This window comes from Petaurus breviceps, unplaced genomic scaffold, assembly GCF_028583685.1.
Source record: "Petaurus breviceps papuanus isolate PSGF00001 unplaced genomic scaffold, PetGlider_PUasm1.0 224, whole genome shotgun sequence".
In the NCBI taxonomy this organism is placed as follows: Eukaryota; Metazoa; Chordata; class Mammalia; order Diprotodontia; family Petauridae; genus Petaurus; species Petaurus breviceps.
Window position 1 is genome coordinate 13,398,502 of NW_027185887.1, and position 24,101 is coordinate 13,422,602.

The 24,101-nt window shown below is 37.3% G+C and overlaps 1 pseudogene; it reads right to left on the reverse strand.

Annotated features, from left to right (window-relative positions):
• Positions 1–521: 521 nt before the first annotated feature.
• On the reverse strand, positions 522–22,420 carry LOC138166501 (nucleolin pseudogene; annotated as a pseudogene).
• Between the last annotated feature and the right edge of the window lie 1,681 nt (positions 22,421–24,101).

Genomic DNA, 24,101 nt, shown 5'->3' on the forward strand with positions numbered 1-24,101 from the left:
CGAAAATAAGCCCTATTGAGATTGCTACTGTAGTGGAGGTGATCCCCTATGCTACACACTACATTACGGTACCCTCTATACACCCGCCCCCCCCCCCCCGTGAAACGCACACCGCGCTCCAAGCTGCATCCAATCAGAGCTGCAGCAGTGAGCGCATCATCCTGTTCTTCCCCAGTGATTTGCTTATTGAATAAAGGTACATTTTTTTGTTCACATTTACCTGTTTATTAAAATTGCTGTTAATGTTCATTAAAATACGCCCTCCCCTGAAAATAAGCCCTCTGGTGTTTTTCTGTCCAAAAAAATTAATAAGACAGTGTCTTATTATCGGGGAAACACGGTAAGCCTGCAGTGAAATCTTGAGAGACAACATGGCCCAGGACTGCCAGAAACACCTTTAATTCATTATGTGTTTGATTTTAATTAATTTCTGGTTACTGCACATTCAGAGACCTTTTACTGTGGCCAAATTTTTTGAAACTCCATGTGGGATAATGACCCACAGTTTAAGATGCACTGCTTTAGATCACCTTGTCTCTCTCTTTTTGACTATCCTGGCACCTACAGTCATGAAACACATCTTTAAATGTTTCTTTCGTCATGTCTTTGGATAGACCATGCAAGAACAAAGTTTCATAGAACTGGCTCCTTGGTGTGGCATTACCTCTCTTCTGTCCTTTTAGCTCCAGCCATTTGACTCTGCCTTCAATTTCCATATTGTTATAAGAATTCAAAGCTTATTTTCCATCTCTCACAGAGTCATATTCAATGAATACAGACCCTTTAGATTGACCTTGGTTAATCTGGGGGAAGCTGATAGACATTGTTTTCTCAAGCAGTTCCTGCAGACTTTCTTCAGTGGGGTTGTAGGAAAGTTATTCAGCACCAGAGTGGACTGCTGGCTTCTTTTTGTTTCCACTTGAAGAATTGTTCTTCCCTCTTTCCAAATTTTCTTATACTTTTCTTTTCTCCTCTGTGTAGTCTAGAATGAGTGCCTGACCGTCAGTATTGCTTCCCTATTTCTCTACCATGCCTACTTCTGTCTTATATTCAATGTAGGCAATTACTTTGAGTATCCCATCCTTGGTGCAGATCAGTCTGACCTTAATAGTCTCTTTCAATACTTCTTTGCACTCCTCTTTAGTTACTTTATGCTTCAGATAATTGGTTAAGTGTATCTTTATATCTTGATTTTATTTGTTCTCTTTTGCTTTTACTATCTTAATTTCAGAGTTAAGCACTTTGGAACCGTTAACTTCTAGAGCCTTTTCTATGTCTTTAGCTGATTCAGATTCCACATAGCCAAACTTTCTGGTAGTGACAATGAAGATATCCACAAGAGTAAGGTTCTTTTTTTTGTATGATGCCAGTTTTTAGTTCATAAGTAATTTTGTCAAAAATTCGTAGATGCTTCAGCTTCCAGTTTCTGTTTCTTGTTTTTTTTTGGGGGGAGGGGTCTTTTCTTTGTTGTTATTGTTGTTGAATGAATTCAGTTGTGTCTGATTCTTCATGACCTCATGGGCCATATCATCCATGAAGTTTTCTTGGCAAAGATACTGGAGTGACTTGCCATTTCCTTCTCCAGCAGATTAAGGCAAACATAAGCTAAATGATGTGCCCAGGTTCACACAGATAGTTTCTGAAGATAATGTGAATCTAGGTTTTCCTGACTTCGGATCCAGTATTCCTATCCACTAAGCCATCTAGCTGATCACTTTCTGTTTGCCCCTTTCCTTTTTCCTCTTTCCTGGTGCTTTTTTGACAGATACTTCCTTCTCCTTCTCCTATTCATCTTGCTCCTTTTCATTTTCATCTTCCTCCTCCTTGAAATCCTTGGCTTTCCCAGCTCTCTTAAGGGCAATTTTCAAAGAAACAGCCTTCTCTTTGATGCAGTTACTTTAATGTATTGTAGGTGTGACTATGAACTATTCTGATCATTCTTGAAAAACAAATAAATGTTTTAGCTTTACAGATCTTTCTCTTGAGCAGAGGTGTCAAACACATGTCCTATAGGGCATATTAAAAACCCCAATGTTCCTGAGTAGGGCCATGAACCAGATTAAAATGCAATCATGTAAATTTAATAAAATAAATAGAGATAGAATGTTCCTGATTTGTGGTTTTCTACATCAATAGGTGCCTGCAGAGGGCCTTATATATGGTGGCCGTCTTGAAACAGGTCTCTTGCTCTTTCATTACGTAGTACTGGGGTTACCATAGTACTACATAGTCTGGCCAATCAATTCAAAAACTTTGTGGCATAATTAAAATTTCCCAAACATAAAGCATTTTTACTTTGTGAATACACAAAAGATAGAGCCTAAGCAAAGGCACCATGTGAACTGGGAATCAATTTTTATTTTCATTAAAACATCTACTTCTCTCCAGGACAGAAGACCATGGGATTAGTCTTTGGCAAGAACAGAGAAACATAGAGCAAAGTTAACCTTCTTTGGTCCACAACATTATGCTCACTACATATGATTGCAGCAATATTTGCCAATTCCATTATAACATGCACAAAGAATGAAAATTATCCCAAACCCACTACTTTTCCTAAAAGTAGAGATCAATAGCAAAAGGTACTGGTTTGAATTCCTTCTACTCTGATTTCCCTCATCATCATATAATAGATGAACTAATGGACACATTAGAGGAGACCCTAACAGTCTGCATTTTTTTCCTTTTACTACACTAGCCCTTAGCCCTTTGCAAAAGCCCTCTCTCATGCTCAGCTTGCACCTGAGTAGTTGTCTATAGAATCCTGCCAAAAGATGTCTGGAGGAGAAAGGAGAAAACAACTGTATTGTTTGTGGGTGGCAGCATCTTTTTTTTTATGAGCTCATCACCAATTCAAGAAACTGTTTTCTAGCACTCATTTGTAATCCATTCCTGCTTTCAAAGTGTAAGCAACATTTCCTTCCCAATGTTTTTCCCATCTCAAATGGTGCTGTAATTTAGACAATAACATGCCGAGTGCATGATTAATGAAGCTGTGAGCTGAGGATGGGACAGCTGCTGGATCACAAAGAAATGCTTTGTGTGCATGTTACAGCATGTAGAAGAAATGACACAAACTGATAATTTGTTAAATTAATTGAATCTCTCTGTGAGTGTTATTGTAACTCCCAGTTAGGAGAGGGCACAACGAGGGTAATGTACACCAAACAGGGGTGGTTAAGAGCATCCTCTTGCCTACTCCACCATGCTCACTTAATTGGGAATATTATCTATCTCTGCAGAGCTGAATATTGGGGAAATGCTTAAGGAGATACTTTTTGTATGTGGATTCCCTGAGAAGCCCAGTATCCTCTACCTTTCTCTCTTGACTACTCAAGGATGCTCCTGTACCCCTGCTCACCTGAACATCCCTTAAGGCATTTATCTATTCTCTGGAATTCACCTCCTCCCTCTGCAAATCCAACATTGTACTTAATCTTCTTGGGGATTTGATTTCTGTCAAGGGTCCAATAAATTTATTGGTGTTCCATGTATTGGTAACTGCTATGTATCATCAATATGATTATTTCTACTATGTCCTAGGTGAGATATTTGTCTAGTAGCACGATGGGTAATGGGGCATATTGGATAGAGAGCCAATTTCAGAGACAAGAAGTCTGCATTCAAGTGTTACTTCTTTTTTTTAAAATGCTTTAGTAACTTCTGATTTACATCATTCGTTTCCGCCAGATTTTGAGTTACAAATTTTCTCCCCGTTTTTCCCCCACCCATCCCCCAAAACAGCAGTCCCACAGGATAACCCTACCTCCAATCTGCTCTCTCCTATATTTTCTCCCATACCCGTTTCGACTTTTCCAGTGGATCTCTATGCCTCAGTGCCTGTATATCATTTCTTAATTACATGTAAGATGGTATTAATAATAGTATACATATATATACACACATATATATATTTTATATATATATAAATATTTTTTTGAATATTTGATTTTAAAACTTTAAATTCCAGATTCATTCCCTTCCCCCCCACCACCACCCACCCCCACTGGGGAGACAAGCAGTTCAGTATAGGTTGTACATGTGCAGCTAATGCAAAACAATAACATAGTAGATGTATTGTAAAAGGACTGACTATATTTCCCTCCCTCCTATCCCACCTCCCACTTGTTCTATTCTCTACTTTGATCCTGTCCCTTTTCAAAAGTGGGTGCTTCTAACTTCCCTCCCCCCCAGCCTGCCTTCCCTTCCATCATCCCCCTTCTCATCCCCTTCCCCCCCATTCTACTGGAGGGTGAGATCGCCTATTTAGTGTGTATTTCCCTCCCTCCTCAAGCCAGATTCAATGGGAATAAGGTTGACCCATTCCCTTTTGCCTTCCTATTCTTCCCCTCCATTGTAACCATTTTCCTTTGCCTCTTCTATATGAGAGAGTTTGCCCCAATCTGTCTCTCCCCATCTCCTCTCATTATATTCCTCTCACCTCTTAATTTCACCTTTTAAATATCATCCCTTCCTATTAAATTGGTCCCGTGCCCTCTATGTATACCTGTAAACATATATACACACATTCACATATGTATTCATATGCCTGCATACCCTCATACAAAGACATATATATATATACATATATATATATACATATATATATATATATATAATTTCTAATCCCTTCAACTACTGAGAAAAGTTTCGTAAGTTACAATTATTGTTTTTCCATGTAGGAATGTTAATAGTTCAACTTTGATAAGTTCCTTATGATTTCTTTTCCCTGTTTACCTTCTCATACTTCTCTTGCTTCTTGTATCTGAATGTCAAATTTTCTATTCAACTCTGGTTTTTTCAGCAAGAATGCTTGAAAGTCCTGTATTCCACTGAATGACCATATTTTCCCCTGAAACATGATACTCAGTTTTGCTGGGTAGGTGACTCTTGGTTTTAATCCCAGCTCCCTTGACCATTGGAATATCACATTACAAGCCCTTCAAATCCCTCAGTGTAGAAGCTGCCAGATCCTGGGTTATCCTGATTGTGTTTCCACAATATTCAAATTGTTTCTTCCTGGCTGCTTGTAATATTCTCTCCTTAATCTGGGAATTCTGGAACCTGGCTATAATATTCCTAGGAGTTTTCTTTTTGGGATCTTTTTCAGGAGGTGATCGGTGGATTCTTTCAACCTCTATTTTGCCCTCTCATTCTAAAACATCAGGGCAGTTTTCTTTAAGAACTTCCTGGAGGATGCTTTCTAGGTTCTTTCTTTGGTCATGGCTTTCAGGTAGTCCAATAATTTTTAAATTATCTCTCCTGGATTTATTTCCCAGGTCAGTGGTTTTTCCCATGAGCTATTTCACATTGCCTTCTATTCTTTCATTTGTTTGGATCTGTTTAACAGCATCTTGGTTTCTCATAAAGTCATTAGCTTCCATTTGCTCCAATCTAATTCTGAAGCAATGATTCTCCTCAGTGAGCTTTTGAGATTCTTTTTCCATCTGGCAAATTCGACTTTTTAAGGCATTCTTCTCCTCATTGCCTTTTTGAGCCTCCTTTGCCATTTGAGTCGGTATGTTTTCTAAGATATTATTTTCTTCAATCAGGTTGTTGACTCTCATTTCATAATTTTCTTTCATTGTTCTCATTTCTCTTCCCAATTTTTCCTCCAATTCTCTTATCTGCTTCTTAAGGTCCTCTATGGCCTGTAACCAGCTTGTATTTTCCTTTGAAGCTTTTGGTGCAGGAGTTTTGACTTCACTGTTTTCCTCCTGTTCCATGCCTTGCTCCTTCTTATCCCCAAAATAGGAGTGTAATGTTGGAATCTTCTGTCTGCTTTGTTTCCTTTGCCTGCTCATTTTGGCGCTCACTTATTTGACTTTTGGGCTTTTTGCCACAGTAGGACTCTGCCACCAGACAGGGGAGTTTTCGTCCCAAACGCTGGGGTTTTCTCAACTGCCGGAGGTATTAGATGGGTGCCCTCTCTGAGGTCTCCACATGCTCTGGCAAGCTGGACACACATCCCAGGACCTCCTCCCTAGACTGCAGTCCATATCCAAGCAGGTTAAAGCTAAAGCGATTACCCCTCAGACTGGTGCTTGGTCCCCCTACACTCTGCAGGCCAGGAGCTGAAGCCGCCAAGTGGCGCTGGCAGGCTGTGCCGCTGTCTCAGCGGTTTCTTGCCCCAGGGGGTAAAAGCCAAGCACTCCCACTTACTGGGTCTCAAAGTCCAGACTGCACTGGCCTCTCACCTTGTCCTTTACATCTATGTATTGATAAATCTGGAAACGGCCACAGCTGCTGCTGATCTGGAGTCCCTCTGGCTGGCAGCTGCTCAGGCCCGCCCTGGGGCTAAAGCCTTGGCGTGGTGCTGGGCTCGGCTGCCAGAGTGCTGTGCTCCCCGAATCCTGCAGGCCTGCTGGGCTGTCCTTAGCGGGAGGTTAGCTTCTCTGTGTCATTTTGTGGGTTCTGCAGCTCCAAAGTTTGTTTAGAGACCCCTTTTTACATGGATTGGGGAGGGTGGAAGCTGGAGCCACGGAAGGTCATGCTTCTACTCCACCATCTTGGCTCCACTGCCTCAAGTGTTACTTCTGATGCATAGTAGCTATGTGACTCTAACTCCGTCATTTTCTCTCTAAGTACTCAGAGCAACTAGTTTAATACTCTACATTGCAGAGAAAGTGCTAACCCAAGAGGTGGCTAGGTGGCACAGTGAATAAAGCACTGGCCCTGGAGTCAGAAGGACATGATTTCAAATCTGGCCTCACATGCTTGACACACTTACTACTCATGTGACTTTGAGAAAATCACTTAACCCCAACTGCCCTCCAAAAAACAAACAAAAAAAAAAGTGCTAATCTGCATTGGTAAATGGAATTTCTTCAACTAGTAGTCCCTAATATAAATGAAATCACAGATCTAGCCTTCATCTCAATACTTTACTACTACCGTGTTTCCCCGATAATAAGACACTGTCTTATTAATTTTTTGGACAGAAAAACACCAGAGGGCTTATTTTCAGGGGAGGGCTTATTTTAATGAACATTGACAGAAATTTTAATAAACAGGTAAATATGAACAAAAAAATGTACCTTTATTCAATAAGCAAATCACTGGGGAAGAACAGGATGACGCACTCACTGCTGCAGCTCTGATTGGATGCAGCTCGGAGAGCGGCGTGCGTTTCACGGGGGGGGGGGGGGAGAATGGTGCATACAGAGGATACCGTAATGTAGCGTGTAGCGCAGGGGATCACCTTCACTATTGTAGCAATCTCAATAGGGCTTATTTTCAGGGGAGGGCTTATTTTAGAGGAATCTTACACAGTAAGGGGAGGGCTTATTTTCGGTCTTATTATTGGGGAAACACGGTATTCATTATTACCTTTTGTGAAGTCAATCACAAGCAGCCCTTCTCAGGACTGCTGCTGTGAATAACTGAGGATCTAATTACATAGTATAGAGAACTCTATTCAGCAATAAACTTAAGCAAAACATTCAAGAAATTAAAACACAACATTCTCAACAATATACCATAACAATTTATTACTAAGGTGACCACATAGTCTTAAACATCCACCATTAAGTCACAGTAAATCACAATTTCCTCAGTCAATACAGAGTGTCCAAGGAAAGTCTTCTTTCATTTTGACTCAAGGCTGGTTTCCAATCATCCATAAACCATTCATCCGTAAGAGATAGCAAAAAGTACAAATACAACCCACCCCTACATCAGCATAAATCACAATTTCATCAGTCAATACAGAGTACCCAAATAAAGTCCTCTTTCATGTTAACTCGAGGCTCCCAGCTCTTGCCTTGACTCACAGGTAGGCAGCTGTCCATTTTTGTTTCATACCTCAACTTACAAAGACTGTTCCACTCCAAGCTCTTTGAAGTTTTTGTTTTTAGGAAGACAAAGTTTAACAGAACTACAACAATATCTACACATCTTAAGCCTAACAGAGTTACAATAATATTTACACATATTGCTGGCACTATCACTTCAATGTACTTTCTGTCTGACAAAGTAACACAAATCACCAGATAAGGCTTCTGTCTGAGAAATCAAACACAAATCAACAGTAAAGTTCCAGGACTTCTGTAAAGCAGTAAAGTCCTCTTTCAGGACTACTGTAACAACAGTAAAGCCTTCTTTCAGGGTTGCTGTAACAGCACTAAAGTCCTTTTTCAGGACTTCTATCTAAGAACAACTGATGGAGTACTTTTTCTGACAAAACAACAAACAGAATGCTAAAGTGCTGGCATCACAAACATTCTCCCTCTCAGTTCTGCTTGGTCCCCTCTCTGTTCTAGCTTTTCTCTGCTGTACTCCTTCCTTTTCCACACTTCCTGTTCTACTCTTTCATCAAACTCCTCCCACTTTGGTCTCCATGTGATGATGTTAAGCCTATTAGCTGCAGGGAAGGTCTCCAAATTCCAGTAGGCCAATTAAGGGCAGTAAAATATATACTGTTTCCAACAAAGACTTTTGATACAATCAAAGGTAAGGCTCAGAGGCACTTGAATAGATGAAACAAGCAGCAAAGTATTACTTTGCTTGCCATTATACCTTTGCTGTCAGAATATTAGATTACCCAGGGAGAAAGGAAATACAAAGACATATTCCCTCAAGGCTCTAGCCTGGGTCCTCTTCTCTTTGACCTCTCACATGGTGATCTTGTCTGTTCACAATTGATTCAACTACAACATTACTATGCAGACAATGCTTATATCTATATGTCTTTCTCTGTTCTGTTCTGAGGACCAGTCCTATATAATCAACTGTCTACTGAGCATTTCCCACTGGATGTGTGTAGGCTTCTCAAAATCAACATATCCTATATGGAATCCATTTTCCCCATGAAATAAACTTCTCTTTTGAATTTCCTTATTATCACTGAGGCATCACCATGCTTCTAGTTGCCCTGGTTTGTTAATTTTCATTTAATTCTATATTTGAATATGAATATGAATATAACTATTCACTCTCAGTCACTTATTCAAATGGTTGATAAAACCGGTAATTTTTTCCTGTAACTTCTTTTGGACATGTTTTTTTTTTCCTCTCCATTCATACACTTGCTAACCTACTTCAGTACCTCATGACCTCTTTACTAGACTACTGAAATAGTCCACAGATTGATGCTCCTGATTCAATCTCTACTTGCTCCAGTCCATCATGCATGTAGTCGATCAATGATCATTGACCTATTATGGGTCAGGCACTAAGCTACGCACTAAAAATACAAATAAATAGGAAGTCTCTGCCTTCAAGGATCTTACAATCTAATGTGAGAAGACAATACATAAAAGGAAGTTGGAAAGTATAATTGAGGAAAATGGAGAAGTTCAAAGAAGAGTTGAAGAGCAGTGCAGCCATGACAATGAGGATGATGAGGATGATGATGATGATGATAGTGATGGTGATGATGATGATACATATTCTTACATTACTTTAAGGTTAAGAGTGGCTGCTCAATGGTACCATGGATAAAGTGCCAAGCCCAAAGTCCAGAAAACTAATCTTCTTGAGTTTGGGTCTGATGTTAGAAACTTACTAGCTCTGTGAACCTGGGCAAATCACTAGACCCTGTTTGCCTCAGTTCCTCATCTGTAAAATGAGCTAAAAAAGCAAATGCAAACCCTTCCAATATCTTTGCCAAGAAAACCCATTATGGGATAGAATCAAACACAACTAAAATGACTGAACAACAAAAGTTCCACAAATTGTTTTACTCACAGTATCACATGTATGTCCCATAACAATATTGTGAATTAGGTACTAGAATTATCCACATTTTATTAGACCCTCCATAAAAATAAGGCTGAAAGAGATTAGGTTACTCTTCCATGTACACATAACTAATAAGTGTTGGGGAAAAATCAGTACTCAACTTTTCTTCCTGACATTAATTCCAATATTCTAAATAATAAACCACACTGAGAGTAAAAGATAACTTGATTGACTCTTATCATATGTTTTCATGAAAAAAAATGAAGAAGTGAGGTAGGTGAAAATACAAATAAATGGATTTGGGAACCTGTTGAATGTCCAGAACTAAGTAATAGTCACTAAGAGTCTGTTTCCAATTTGGGAAAATATATTCAGTCTTGTCCCAAGTATTTCTATTTATCCCAGTGCTGTGTAACTAAAAAAAAATCTATTAGTGACTTGGATAATGGCATAGATTCCATATTCCTCAAATTTGGAGATGACACAAAATTGGGAAAGATAACTCACACACTCGATGACAGAAAAAGACTTTGGCAGGCTAAAACTTTTTTCTGACTTTAATAATATGGAATTTAATGAGAGAATTTTAAATGGAAAATGAAATTGACACTTAGATTAAAATTAACTCTCCCATATTCACCTCCAAACAACCATAAAATAGCACCCTAAACCAAAGCATAGAAAAATAGAACCAGAAAAAAAATCCAAAACAAAATAGGGTGGAGTGATCTTTTAGCCTTGGAGACTTGAAGGATTGAGAGGAACGGTCTGTCTCACTTGGGTAAAAGGGAAGCACAGTCCAGGACAGGAAGCATCCTAGAAAGCCAGCCTCAAGCCCCACATCAACAAGCCAACAGTAGATCCTGAGTCCCAGTGTGGTGGCACAAGCAATTGTCAACACCATAACTCAACACATTCTTTAGCAAAGCCAGGAGAATGAGAGACTCCAATTCTGAGAACCACCAGTGCTTCAGAGTCGCCCTGGGCAAATAGTCAATATCCTGTGGCTATACCTCCATTTGCTTCAGTGTAGCACTAAATAAACAGGAAGACAAAAACCTTTTGGGTGCCTAAGCAAACATGTATACATAAGTACCATGTACTTCAGTGTATCCCAGAGGAAATTAAGGAACATCCCACTGCCCTTAGCCCATTTGGATGACAACACTAGGAGCCCAGCTCAGCACCAGGTAAGCTGACAGACCCCATGGCCTCCAGCAGGGTATGCCACCCACCACTCCAACTCCTCAGAAAATCACCAGACACGAGGGTCCCCTAGGGGCTTCAGGGCAACATCAGTGTACCACCAGGTAAATAGCCAGGGCCTACCACCCCTAACACAAGAAGCCTTAGATAATGTTCCTTCCAGCCATGGAGCAGAGATCAAATTTAAAAGAAAAGAAAAAAGGTCAAAAAGGATGAGCAAATTGCAGCAACAACAAAATAATGATCTGACCATAGAAAGTTATTATGGTGACAGGGAAGACTGAGACATACATTCAGAACAGGACAACATCAAAACACCAAAACACTCCAAAGGAAGTGAGAAGTGGTCTCAAGCCCAGAAAGAACTCATGGAAAAGTTAAAAAAAACAGCTTAAAATAATTTAAAAGAAGTATCAGAAAAATTGGGCAAAGAAATGAGAGTGATGCAAAATAATTATGGGGAAAATATGAGTCAACAGTTAGAACAAAGCATATAATTGCTTAAAAAGAAGACTTGGTCAAATGAAAAAGGGATACAAAAAGTCACAGAAGAAAACAATTCTTTAAGAAATGCAGTTGGATAAATGGAAAAAGAACTACAAAAACTAACTGAGGAAAACAACTCCTTAAAAGTTGGAATTAAGCACATGGAAGCTAATGGCTCAAACAAACAAACAAACAAAAAATTTAAAAAGATGAAAATGTAAAATACTCCATGGGAAAAACAACTGACCTGGAAAATAGATGCCTGGAAAGAGGATGTCAGATTCATTATACTCCCTTAAAGCCATAGTTAAAAGAAAAATATAGGCATTTTTCAAGAAATTATCAAGGAAAACTCCCCTGATATCCTGGAACAAGAGGGCAATATAAGCATGAGAAGAATGTTCCAATAACTTCAGAAAAGAGATTGCCAAATAAAACCACCAAGCAATATTTAGGCAAATATAAGAAATATCAGATCAAGGAAAAGTACCTCAAGTAGTCAGAAAGAAGCAATTCACATATCTGAGAGCCATAATCAGGATTACACAGCAGAAACATTAGTAGCTGAAACATGAAAAGATTCTAGGTTATTTAATATGATATTCAAGAAGACAAAGGAACTAGGACTACAACCAAGAATCACTTACCCTGCAAAATTAAGCACAATATATTGAGGGGGAAATGCTCATTTAATGAAATAGAAGAATTTCAAATATTTGTAAGGAGAAGACCAGAATTAAAAAGAAAAATAAAAGGGGGTGACAGAAGTGGGGAAACAATTTTGCTTCAGTTGAAGCAAAAAAAAATCAGGGGTATCAGTGCTGATCTCAGACAAAGCAAAAGCAAAAATAGACCTAATTAAAAGAGATAATAAAGGAAACGAGGTCTTGCTAAAATACCTTAGACAATGAACATATATGTACCAGGTGGTATAACATCCAAATTCATTAAAGACAAGTTAAATTAGTTACAGTAAGAAATAAATAGCAAAACTGTGTTAGTGGAGGACCTTAACTGTCACCTCTCAGAACTTAATTAATCCAAACAAAAAAATATCTTAGGAGTTAAATAGAATATTAGAAAATTTAGATATGACAGATCTTTGGAGAAAACTCAATGGGAAGAGAAAGGGATATACCTTCTTTTTTTTTCTCAGCAGCACATGGATCCTACACAAAAACTGACCATGTCTAGGGCAGAAAATTTTCAAAATAAAATGAAGAAAAATTAAATGTATTCTTTTTGGGACATAATGTAATAAAAATAATCTTCAACAAAGGACAGTGGAAAGATAGATTAAAAATGAATTGGAAACTAAATAATCTAATTCTAAAAAATCAGTGGGTCAGGGGCAGCCAGGTAGCACAGCGAGTAAGAGCACTGGCTCCAGTGTCAGGATGACGTGGAGATCGAATCCCAGGCTCAGACACTCAGCACCGCACTCAGAAATAACTGGCCATGTAACCTTGAGCAAGTTACTTAACCCTGATTGCTTAAAAAAAAAATCAGTGGGTCAAAGAGCAAATCATAGAATCATTTAACAATTTCATTAAAGAGAATAACAACAATATAATAACAACCAAAGCAGTGTAAGGGCAAGATTTATTTCTCCCATTCTTGCCTTAACAAAACAGAAAAAGATCAATGAATTGGGAATCCAACTAAAAAAAAAAACAAAGCTAGAGAAAAGAAAGAAAGAAAAAATCCCCACGTAGCTCCAGCTTGGAAATCCTGAAAATCAATGGTGAAATTAATAATATTGGAAGTAAAAAGAAAAAAAAACTATTGAGCTACTAAATAAATATAATGGTTGGTTTTACCAATAAAGTAGATAAGCCAATGTTTAATTTGATTTTTTTTAAAAGAAGAAAAACAAATATTCAGTAAAAAATGAAAAGGGAAAATTTAGCACCAATGAAGAAGTTCAAACAATAATTAGGAAATATTTTGCCCAATTATATGTCAATACATCAGACAATCGGAGCAAAATCTATGAATAATTATGAAAATATAAATTAACCAGATTAACAGATCAGGAAATATAATGCCTAAATAACCCCAGAAATATTTTGAACATGTCATTAATGAAAGGCATAAGAAAAAATCTCCAGGGACAGATTGGTTCACAAGGGAATTCTAAGGAATCCTACCAAACTCCTTTCTTAACACAAATATGATTCTCTTTTGGTTTTTTTGCATTTTGCTTTTTGGAGGTCAATTTGGGGTTAAGTGACTGCCCCAAGGTCACACAGCTAGTTTTTTTTGTGTTTAGTGTCTGAGGTCAAATTTGAACTCAGGTCCTCCTAATTCCAGGACTGGTTCTCTATTCAGTGCGCCACCTAGCCACTCTGACAAATATGATGCTGATACCTATATTTTTAGTGTTTGTTTTCTTTTTATCTGTTCCTCTTTCACAACTGTGACTAAAGTGGAAATATGTTTAACATGATAGCACATGTATAACCTAAATCAAATCACCTGCTATTTTAGGAAGAGGGGAGTGGAGAAAAATTTGGAACTTAAAATCTTGTAAAAGTGAATGCTAATAATTTTCTTGATGTGTAATTGGAGAAAAAATAAAATACTATTTAAAATAAAGTAAAAAAAATATTTAAAAGGGTAGCATAGTTATGCAGAAAATGTTCACTATCTAGGCAGAGTTTGTGGATGCAAGACAAGTCAAGCACTATGATGTGTTGTCAAATAAATCCTAATACCTTAGAAGGCTTTGAAAAAGCCATAGCTTCCGGAAATAAGGACTTGATAGTTCCAATTTACTCTTTTATGTTCTGATTGCACTCTAGTGGATTCAGAGCAGGGCAGCCAGAATTATAAAAGGTCTTTAATCCATTTCATGTGAGGATTAGTTTAAAGAATAGTGTAAGCTTAGCTTGTATAAGGGACAACACAGGGCAGGCATGTCTTTAAGTATGTAAAGGAATATCATATAGAACCAAGGTTAGGCTTATTGTGTTTGAATCTACAGGAAGAACTGAGAACATTGGGTAGAGGTTATGAAGACGCAAATTTAAGCTTAATAGCAGGAAAAAAAATGTATCAACTAGAAATACCCCAAAGAAGAATAGACTACATCGAGAGGTAGTATCTTCTTCTTCATTTGGTGGTCTTTAAGCAAAGACTGGATGAATACTAGATCTGTTATATTAAAGATTCTTTGTCAGATTGTGTTGGAGAAATGAACCACTGATGTCCTTTCTAACTTTAAAATTCTATGCTTCTTTGATTAAATAATAACGTTAGAATAGATATTGAAATACTCAAATGGTTAAAATTCAAGTAGAACCTCTCCTCTCATGTCCTCTTTTGAATGCTCCCTGCAACAGTGCAAATTGTAATTCATATATTTCTATCTATTCTCCATTACTCCCTCTATTTAACAGGTCCACTTAATTTGTTAGAATAATAATAATAATAATATTATATATAATATATAAATTACACATACATCTATAAATACATACATGCATACATACATATGTGTGTGTTTTACAAAATACTTCACAATTATTATCTTACTTCATCCTCACAATAATTTTAGTAGGTAGGTGTTATTAATCCTTTTTCAGATGCAGAAATTGAGACAGGTAGAGATTAGGTGATTTGCTCAGGTTCACAAATCAAGTAAGTGTCATACTATATTTGAACCAAGTATTCTTGTCTCCAGGTCCCAGCCACTGTACCACCTAGAAATCTTCCTTATATTCTAATAGTATGAGAATGGCAATTGAACATTAAAGCTGATAATTCTCTCAATGCATGAGTAACCCAATTTCTTCTCCTATCACACATTAACATTCTTACTCTTGGTATGCCACAGATTTACAGTCATTACATGCTATTGTATATTCACATTCACTATTTTCTGGTGCTCAATATATAATATTTTGTTTGTGTGTGTGTGTGCATGCATGCCCATGTTTGTGTGCTTTGGAGTGTGTGTGCTTTGGAGACTCTTGTGATCCATATCTTGAAGACATATAAAAACAATCATAATTGCTTCTAATTCTAAAATTATTTAATTGTTTGATTATAAGTAATACTTTTTAGAGTATATATATATGTGGAAATGGGAAAAAAACTATTAAAATTGTGATACACTTTTATTTTTTAAAAGAAATATGAGGTTGGTCTACAGATACTGGGGGTGTTAAGACTAGAAAATGACTTTGTGGAATACACCATTGCTAAAAATCACAGATTTTTCAATAATAGGAGATGCATTAAGAATAAACATGCTAGCGTGGTGATTATAGGAATAAGCTGTGGCTTTCATGACTACTTATAATAGTTTCTTATTTATATTTAACTTAAGGAGTTTTCTACATCTGAAGGAGTATTCCTTTAGTTGACTCACTTACATTTAATATTGATGGATGCAATCAACAGAATTCACTTTTTCAAGATGTTAAAGAAAATAATTAAAATAATTCAATACTTCAGTGTTCTCAAATGTCTGTGACTCAGTATGGATGCTTCCTGTAACAATGCAAATTACAACCTCATAAGTATCCTAGAAAATTTCTTTTCAAGTTTCTATGGAAAAAAATTATTCCTCATCTGATGAGCAACCTTTGACAAGTCTTCAGTACACATCTGGGCTGGTGCCCAGATTATAGATATTCATTGGGTCTTTGCTAGGAACCATTCTAGTTTGTGAGTCCTGACAAAACTAGTGCTCTACTAGAATAATTTATGACAAGTTTATAACATGATGAGGCATTAGAAGAGGTCTGTGGTGAAGTTAAACTATTAAAAATTACACAGAATCATTAAAGGATATCCAGTATAGCAAAGGTCTTTCTCTACTGTATATAATATACAGTAAATGTTGACAATATTTTGACTAAGCTAATGTCTCAAACTGAACTTAAAAATAACATCTACTAAGTAGAAGAAACTGGTATCAAAAAGGCAACATAAGATGGAAAAGAGTTCTGAATTTCAAGTGAGAGGAGTTGGATTCAAATCCTATATCTTCCGCCTACTACCTGGGTGAACATTAATGCAACATAATATATGGGATAGATGTCAGGAATTGAAGTCAGGAAGACCCTGACTCAAATGCAACTTAGTTCCATGAGTAAATCACTTAACATTTCTTGGCTTCAGTTTCCTTCTCTGCAAAATCTTTAAGATTGATGTCTTTGCTATCTCCAAAACTATCATTCCATAATCCTAAGTATGGTTGACTTAAAAATAATGTATAAATATGAAAAATGACTATGTAATAATGTGGTTAACTGCAACAATGACACCAGAAGTGGTATATCCATAGATGCTATGGCCCACTCAAAGTTTTCCAATTAAGGAGAAGACTCCATGTTGATTAAGAAATTCTTCCATGTTTCCATATGACTCCAGATTTGCTTTGACAGCTATTGAATGGCCTTAGTGTCATATAGTCTTCATTTCTAAGGGGTGGATAGATTTTTGGACAACATCAAAAGATATTAGGAACCAAGTCTTAAACTTATGAAGAAGCATGATGTGGTGGACAGAGTGCTGGAATTGGTGTCTGAATTGTCGGACTGAACCTCACTTCAGACAAGTACTGCTATATAAACCTGGATATGTAAAAATAATAATATAATAGCAAGTAATTATATAGCACCTACTATGTGTTGAACACTGTCATAGTACTTTACAATGATTATCTCATTTGATCCTTACAAAAGCTCTGGGAGGAAGATTCAATTGTTATCCCCATTTTTTCAATTCAGTAAAGTGGTACCCAGTGCTTATCATATATTAAGTGTTTAATAAATATTTTTTGATTAACTGATTGAGGTAAACAGATATTAAGGGACTTCTGCAAGGGGTCAGGGGTTATAAGTATTTGAGACTAGATTTATACTAAGGTCTTCCTGAGTCTAGGTCCACTATTCTGTCTACTGTGCCATCTAGTTGCCTCCATCATATAACTTCTATGAGGTGAACCTTAATTTTTTGGGGGGGAGGGGAGGGTTTGCTGGAACAATAGGCATGCATATATTGGGAATACCTACATCATAGGATTGTGATGAGACTCAAATGAGACACTTTGAGTGTAGTACTTGGGAAATTTTGGAGTGATTTATTATTTTCTGGTGGATATAGCAGTTAATAGACATAGCCATGTGTCACCCCACATCAAGGTTTTGACTTTAAATTCATGAAGCACATTTTTTTTTCTTTATTTTTAAGGTCAAGATAGATGCATTATTTATTTCTATATGTAAATATTTTTTCTATTAATTTATTTTTAGTTTTCAACATTGACTTCCATAAGATTTTGAGTTCAAATTTACTCCCCATCTCTCCCCTCCCCCACTCTAATGCACTTTCTGATTATCCCTTCCCCTAATCTGCCCCCTCTTCTTTCTACCCCAACCCCTCTTTACAACCCTTTATTTCTCTATTTTCCTGTAATGCAAGATAGTTTTCTGTATCCCATTGCCTGTATATCCTATTTCCAAGTTGCACATAAAAACAATTTTTAACATTTGTTTTTAAAACATTGAATTCCATATTCTCTCTCTTCCTCCCTCCCCACCCACCTTCGTTGAGAAGGCAATTCAATATAGGCTATACATGTGTAGTCATGCAAAGCACTCTCATAAGAGTCATGTTGTGAAAAACTAACTATATTTCCCTCCATTCTATTCCAACCTCCATTTATTCCATTCTCTCCTTTGACCCTATCCTTCCTTAAAAACATTTGCTTCCGATTATCGCCTCCTCCATTTTGCCCTCCCCTCTGTCATCCCCCACTCTCTTATCTGCTCCCTCCCTATTTCTCTATACAGTAAAATAGATTTACATACCCAATTGACTTCATTGTCTTCCTCCTGTTTCATGCTTTGATCCTTTTTTCCCCAAAATAGGAGTGTAAAGTGGAATTGCTCTGCTTCCCTCATTTGCTCACGTTGCCACTCAATTGCTTGACTTTTGAGCTTTTTGCCACAGGAGGACTCTATTTACCAGACAGAGGAGCTTTGTCCCAATTGCTGGGGTTTTCTCAGCTGCTGGAACTGTTAATTTGGTGCCCTCTATGAGCCTCCACACACTCTGGTAAGCTGGTCATGCACCCCAGGACTTCCACCCTAGATAGCAATCCAGATACAAGCAGGTTAAAGCAATAGCAATTACCCTTCAGACTGGTCACTTGGTCCCCCTACAATCTGCAAGCCAAGAGCTTAAGCTGCCATGTGGTGGCAACTGCAGTGCCATGGCACCTCAGCAGCTTCTCCCTCTAGGGGATAAAGGCTGGACCACACTCCCAAACTACTGGATTCCAAAGTTCACACTACACTGACTTCTCACTTTGTCTTTAGCATCTATGTGTTGATAATTCTGGAACTGCAACAGCTGCTGGTGATCTGAAGTCCCTCCAGCTGGTGGCTGGTTGTGGCTGCCCTGAGGCTAAAACCTCTGACTCATGTGGGGCTGGGCTCGGCTTCCAGAGTGCTGTGCTGGCCCCTTCTTGTGGGCCTGCTGGACTGTCTTCAGTGGGAGATTAGCTTCTCTCTGTCATTTTGTGGGTTCTGTAGCTCCAAAGTTTGTCTAGAATAATTTTTTACATGAATTGGAGGAGGTAGAAGCCAGAGCCATGCAGAAGTCCTTTTTCTACTCCCCCTTAATTTTATTTTTTTACGTATCATCCCTTAATATTCAAATCACCCCTCCAACCACCTTAATACTGAGAATGGTCTCATGAGTAATAAATATCATCTTTCCATGTATAAATATAAATAGTTTATTTTTAATAAATCTCTTATGTTTTCTCTTTCCTCTTTTCCTTTTCATGTTTCTCTTGATTTTTGTATTTGTAAGCTAAATTTTGCATTCCACTCTGATCTTTTCAACAAGAATACTTGAAAATCCTCCATTTCATTGAATGCCAAATTTTTTTTTTACTATTATGGATTATACTCAGTTTTGCTGGTTCTTGGTTTTAATCCTAGCTCCTTTGACCTCCAGAATATCATATTCTAAGCCATCCAAACCCTTAATGTAGAAGCTGCTAAATCTTGTGTTATCATGATCGTGTTTCCACAATATCTTAATTGTCTCTTTCTGGAGTTTTACAATATTTTCTTCTTGTCTGGGGAACTCTGAAATTTGTTTACAATATTCCTGGGAGTTTTACTTTTGGGATCTCCTTTAGGAGGCAATCAGTGGATACTTTATATCTTGATTTTACCATCTAGTTCTAGGATATAAGATCAGTTTTCCTTGATAAATTCTTGAAAGATGATATCTAGCCCCCCTCCCCATTTTTTTTTTTTTTTTGGTTCATGGTTTTCAGGTAGCACAATGATTTTTAAATTCTCTCTCCTGGATCTATTTTTCTGGGTCAGTTATTTTTCAAATGAGATATTTCATATTGCCTCATAGTTTTAAAAATTGTTTTGGTTTTCTTTTATAATTTCTTGATTTCTCATAAAGTCATTGGCTTCCCTTTGCTTCATTCTAATTTTGAAAGAATTATTTTCTTCAGTGAATGTTTGGATCTCCTTTTCCATTTGGCCAGTTCTAATTTTCAAGGCATTCTTCTCCTCATTGGCTTTTGGACTTCTTTTGTCATTTAGGTTATTCTTTTTTTTAAGGTATTATTTTCTTCAGCATTTTTGTGGTATCCTTTAGCAAGCTGCCAACTCATTTTTCATAAATTTCTTGCATTACTCTTATTTCACTTCCCAATTTTTCTTCTACTTCTGCTATTTGATTTTAAAAAATCTTTTTTGATCTCTTCCATGGCCTGTGACCAATTTGTATTTTTCCTGGAGGCTTTGAATATAGGAGCTTTCACTTTGTTTTCCTTTTCTACTTGTATGTTTTGATCTTCCTTGTCACCATAGTAAGAGTCTATAGGCTGATGTTTTTTCCCCTCTCTGTTTGTTCACTTTCCCAGCCAAGTACTTGACTTTTTAACTCTTTGTTAAGGTAGGACTATACTTCCAGGGTAGAGGGCAAACTGTTCCAAGCTTCTGGGTTTTTTTGCAGCTGTTTTCAAAGATAGCTTTAGGGACCTGTAAATATTCAGATCTTCCAAGGTGGTATGATCAAAGAAGAGGTATTTACTTCTCTTCTGACTTGTATTTTGTTTTGTGAGGGACCACAAACACCCCTCTCTGCCCTGGAAATGTGAGGATTCCCTCTCCACTGCTATTACAAGGTCTGCCATGCCAGAACTACTTCTCACCCAAGGACTACCACCCAAGATTGTGACCCAGATCTTCTTTTTTTTTTTAAGACAGAATCAAAACATTTATTCAGACACCAGAAAGTCAAATCCCAACACCAGAAAAAACAATTTCATCATAGCAACAACAAAATCTATACACAGTAACACTGCAGAGAGCAACACTATCCCAAAACCTTCCCATGAAAAGACACTCACAATACTAGCTTTCTCCTTGCCCACATCCTCTCTCTTCCCAGCTCTAAGTGCTCTGACTCCCAGCTTCCTCTCAGCTGTGCTTCACCCATTCAGCAAACTCTTCTCACCACAAGCTCCATGTGATTATATTTGGCCTATTAAGGAGCAGGGATAATCTTCAAATTTCCATTATCATTTCAGCAATGGAGCCACACATTAATCAACTGGCTAATTTGATTTAAAAAAAAGCCAAATTGTTAAAATAAAAAAAATGAGAATGATGAATTCACAGTGAATTGAGGATATAAAGATAATTACCACAAAAAATAGTATCTGATTATATATCAGCCAAATTGAGAACTAGTTAAGATCTTAATACAACCCAGAAAGAGAAAATGGCTAAGTTATAAATGAATTCCTAAAGAAAAAAATTCCTAGACCAAACAGAAATAAATTCTATCAAACATTGTTTTTTTTTTCTTTCATTTTTTTGCTTTTTGGAGGGGGGAAGGCAGGGAAACCAGGGCCAAGTGACTTGCCCAAAGTCACACAGCCAGTAAGTGTTAACTCTCTGAGGCCAGACCTGAACCCAGGTCCCCCGACTCCAGAGCCAGTGCACCACCCACTGTGCCACACAGTGCCCCCTATGAAACTTTTAAAAAGCAATAAACACCTATATTTCATCAATTATTCTTAAAAATATACTACTAATTTTATGAGGCAAGTATTATCCTGATACCCAAACCTGAGAGGGATGAAACAGAGAAAGAGAACTATAGTCTAATATGACTAATAAGTAATAATGCAAAATTTCAGATCAAATTTTAGCAAAGCAATATTTCCAGAAATTATTCATCATAATCAAGTTAGATTTAAACCCAGGATACAAGAGTATTTCAACATTTAAGCAATATGAGATAGTTTAAATGATAACTGTTATATATTTTAATTTTAAATTGCTGTTATAGGGAGCTGCTAGGTGGAGCAGTAAACAGAGCACCGGCACCAGAGTCAGGAGGAACAGATCCCAAATCCGGCCTCAGACACCCAATGGCAAAAACTAGCTGTGTGACCCTGGGCAAGCCACTCAACCTCAATTGCCCTACCTTCCCTCCTCCAAAAAAAAAAAAGCAAAAAAAAATTACTGCTCTATAGCTTTTTTTAATTTTTATTAATTTGTTTGTTTACTTTTAGTTTACAAGAATCAATTCCACAATTTCTTGATTTTCTAATTCTGTCTTCCTTCCTCCCCTCCCCTCCACCCATGGTGGCATACAATCAAGTATAGGATCTGCAAATACTTTCACTTTGGACATTAGTCAGGTTATAAAGACGGGTTGTATCAGATAGAATGAAAAATGGTAAAGATGAAATAAAACCAAACAAGAAAAAGAAAAAGATCAGGTAGTTTGCTTCAATCTGGATTCAAACTCAGTTCTTTCTAGTTATTTCTCTGGATATAGACATCTCTTTCCATCATGAGTCTTTTGCGGTTCACTTATATCACTGCATTGCTGAGAAGAGTCCAGTCTATCAAATTTGTGACCCAGATCTTCTAAGTCATCTTTGGTGTTTGTGGGTTGAGAAGTCTGGAAAATTCCACAGTTGCCAGTGATTCATTACCCTGAGGTCGGCTTTGGCCCCATCTGTGCTGGCATGATTCATGCTAGACTGTGCTCCTTTCCCAGCCCTGCACAATAGACATATCATGTCAACCTTCCAGGCTGTCTTTGGGTTGGAAATTTGTTTCACTCTCTCATTTTGCAGGTTCTGTTGCTCTAGAATTTGTTTAGGGTCATTTCTATAGGTATTTGTGAGGGGAAAGGTTGGGGAGAGACCTCAAGCAAGTCCCTGCTTTTATTCCACCATCCTGATTCTTCTCCTGAGGCACATTTTTCTAGAGTTCTTTGTGAACTCTTTTTAAAGAACCAAATTCCCAAAGAATTATTTTTTAAACTATTTTTGAATGTCCCCAGCTTAAGAAAGCCCCACTGGATGAATGTTGAGCTTAACATATTATGGTTAAAATATGTTTTTTCAATACTTCCTAAACCATATAATGAGAGTCTGTATCAACCTCTTTTTTTTTTTTTTTGGTAAATGAATTTTATTCTATTGGTGTAAGACAGGGGAGGAAAAGGAATACATGAATCTTTGGCCAAATCATAAATATAAATCCTGATTGCTTACTATAATTTATGTTTTTGAACATGGAAACATTCTAGAAGTTTAACATAACAAAAAAGAAAACTGAGATACTTTTCTTTTTAAAAAGTTCTCCTCCCCCTCTCCCCCAATACCATCAAATCAAGTGAGGAATGAAAAAATATAAAATCATACTGCCAAGGCTTTTCCTTTTGTCTGTAAAGGAATCCAGAACATGTTAAATTTTGATAAATCTGTACTTGCTTGTTTAAAGAACCATTTGTTAAAGAACAATTTGTTCCAAAACCATTTTGAATGGTGCCTCATGACTTAATTCATTTGCAAAGACCATTAACCAAAATTAGGTCTTCTTAAAATTCTTGGGTCAAAACCTCTTGGATCAGGTTTTTTAACTGGGTTCCAGGTGCTTGAACTGGGCACAGAATAGTCTATGTGCAAACACAGAAATTAGAAGCCCTGTCATGTGTTATCACATTTTGCTTTCATGACTACACTACAAGATAAGTAGGGCAGTTATTAGTAAGCCATGGTAAAGGCCAAAACCAGACCAAGTTTGATAGGCAGTCTAATTGGAAAGACATCAATTGCTCGTGGCTAGGTCAAGCTAATATAATAAAAATGACAATTTTACCTAAATTAAATTATATATTTAGTGCCATACCAATCAATTTACAAAAAAAAAAAAATAACTACTTTATAGAGGTAGAAAAAGTAGTAACAAAATTCATTTGGAAGAACAAAAGGTCCAGAATATCAAGGGAACTAATGAAAAGAAATGCTAGGGAAGGTGGCCTAGGTATACCAGATTTTAATCTGTACTATAAAGCAGCAGTCTTCAAAACTACTTGGTACTGGCTGAGGAATAGAGTAGTGGATCAATGAAATAGATTGGGTACACGAGCCTCAGCAGTCAACGACTATAGGAATCTACTATTTGATAAACCCAAAGACCCCAGCTTTGGGGATAAGAACTAATTATTTGACAAAAACTTCTGGGAAAACGGGAATGTTGTATGGCAGAAACTGGGCATAGACCACTATCTAACACCATATACCAAAATCAAGTCTAAATGGGTGCATGATATAGGTATAAAGGCCGATAATGTAAGCAATCTGGGAAGGCAAGGAATAGTTTGCCTCTCAGATTTGTGGAGAGGGGAAGACTTTCTGACCAAATAGA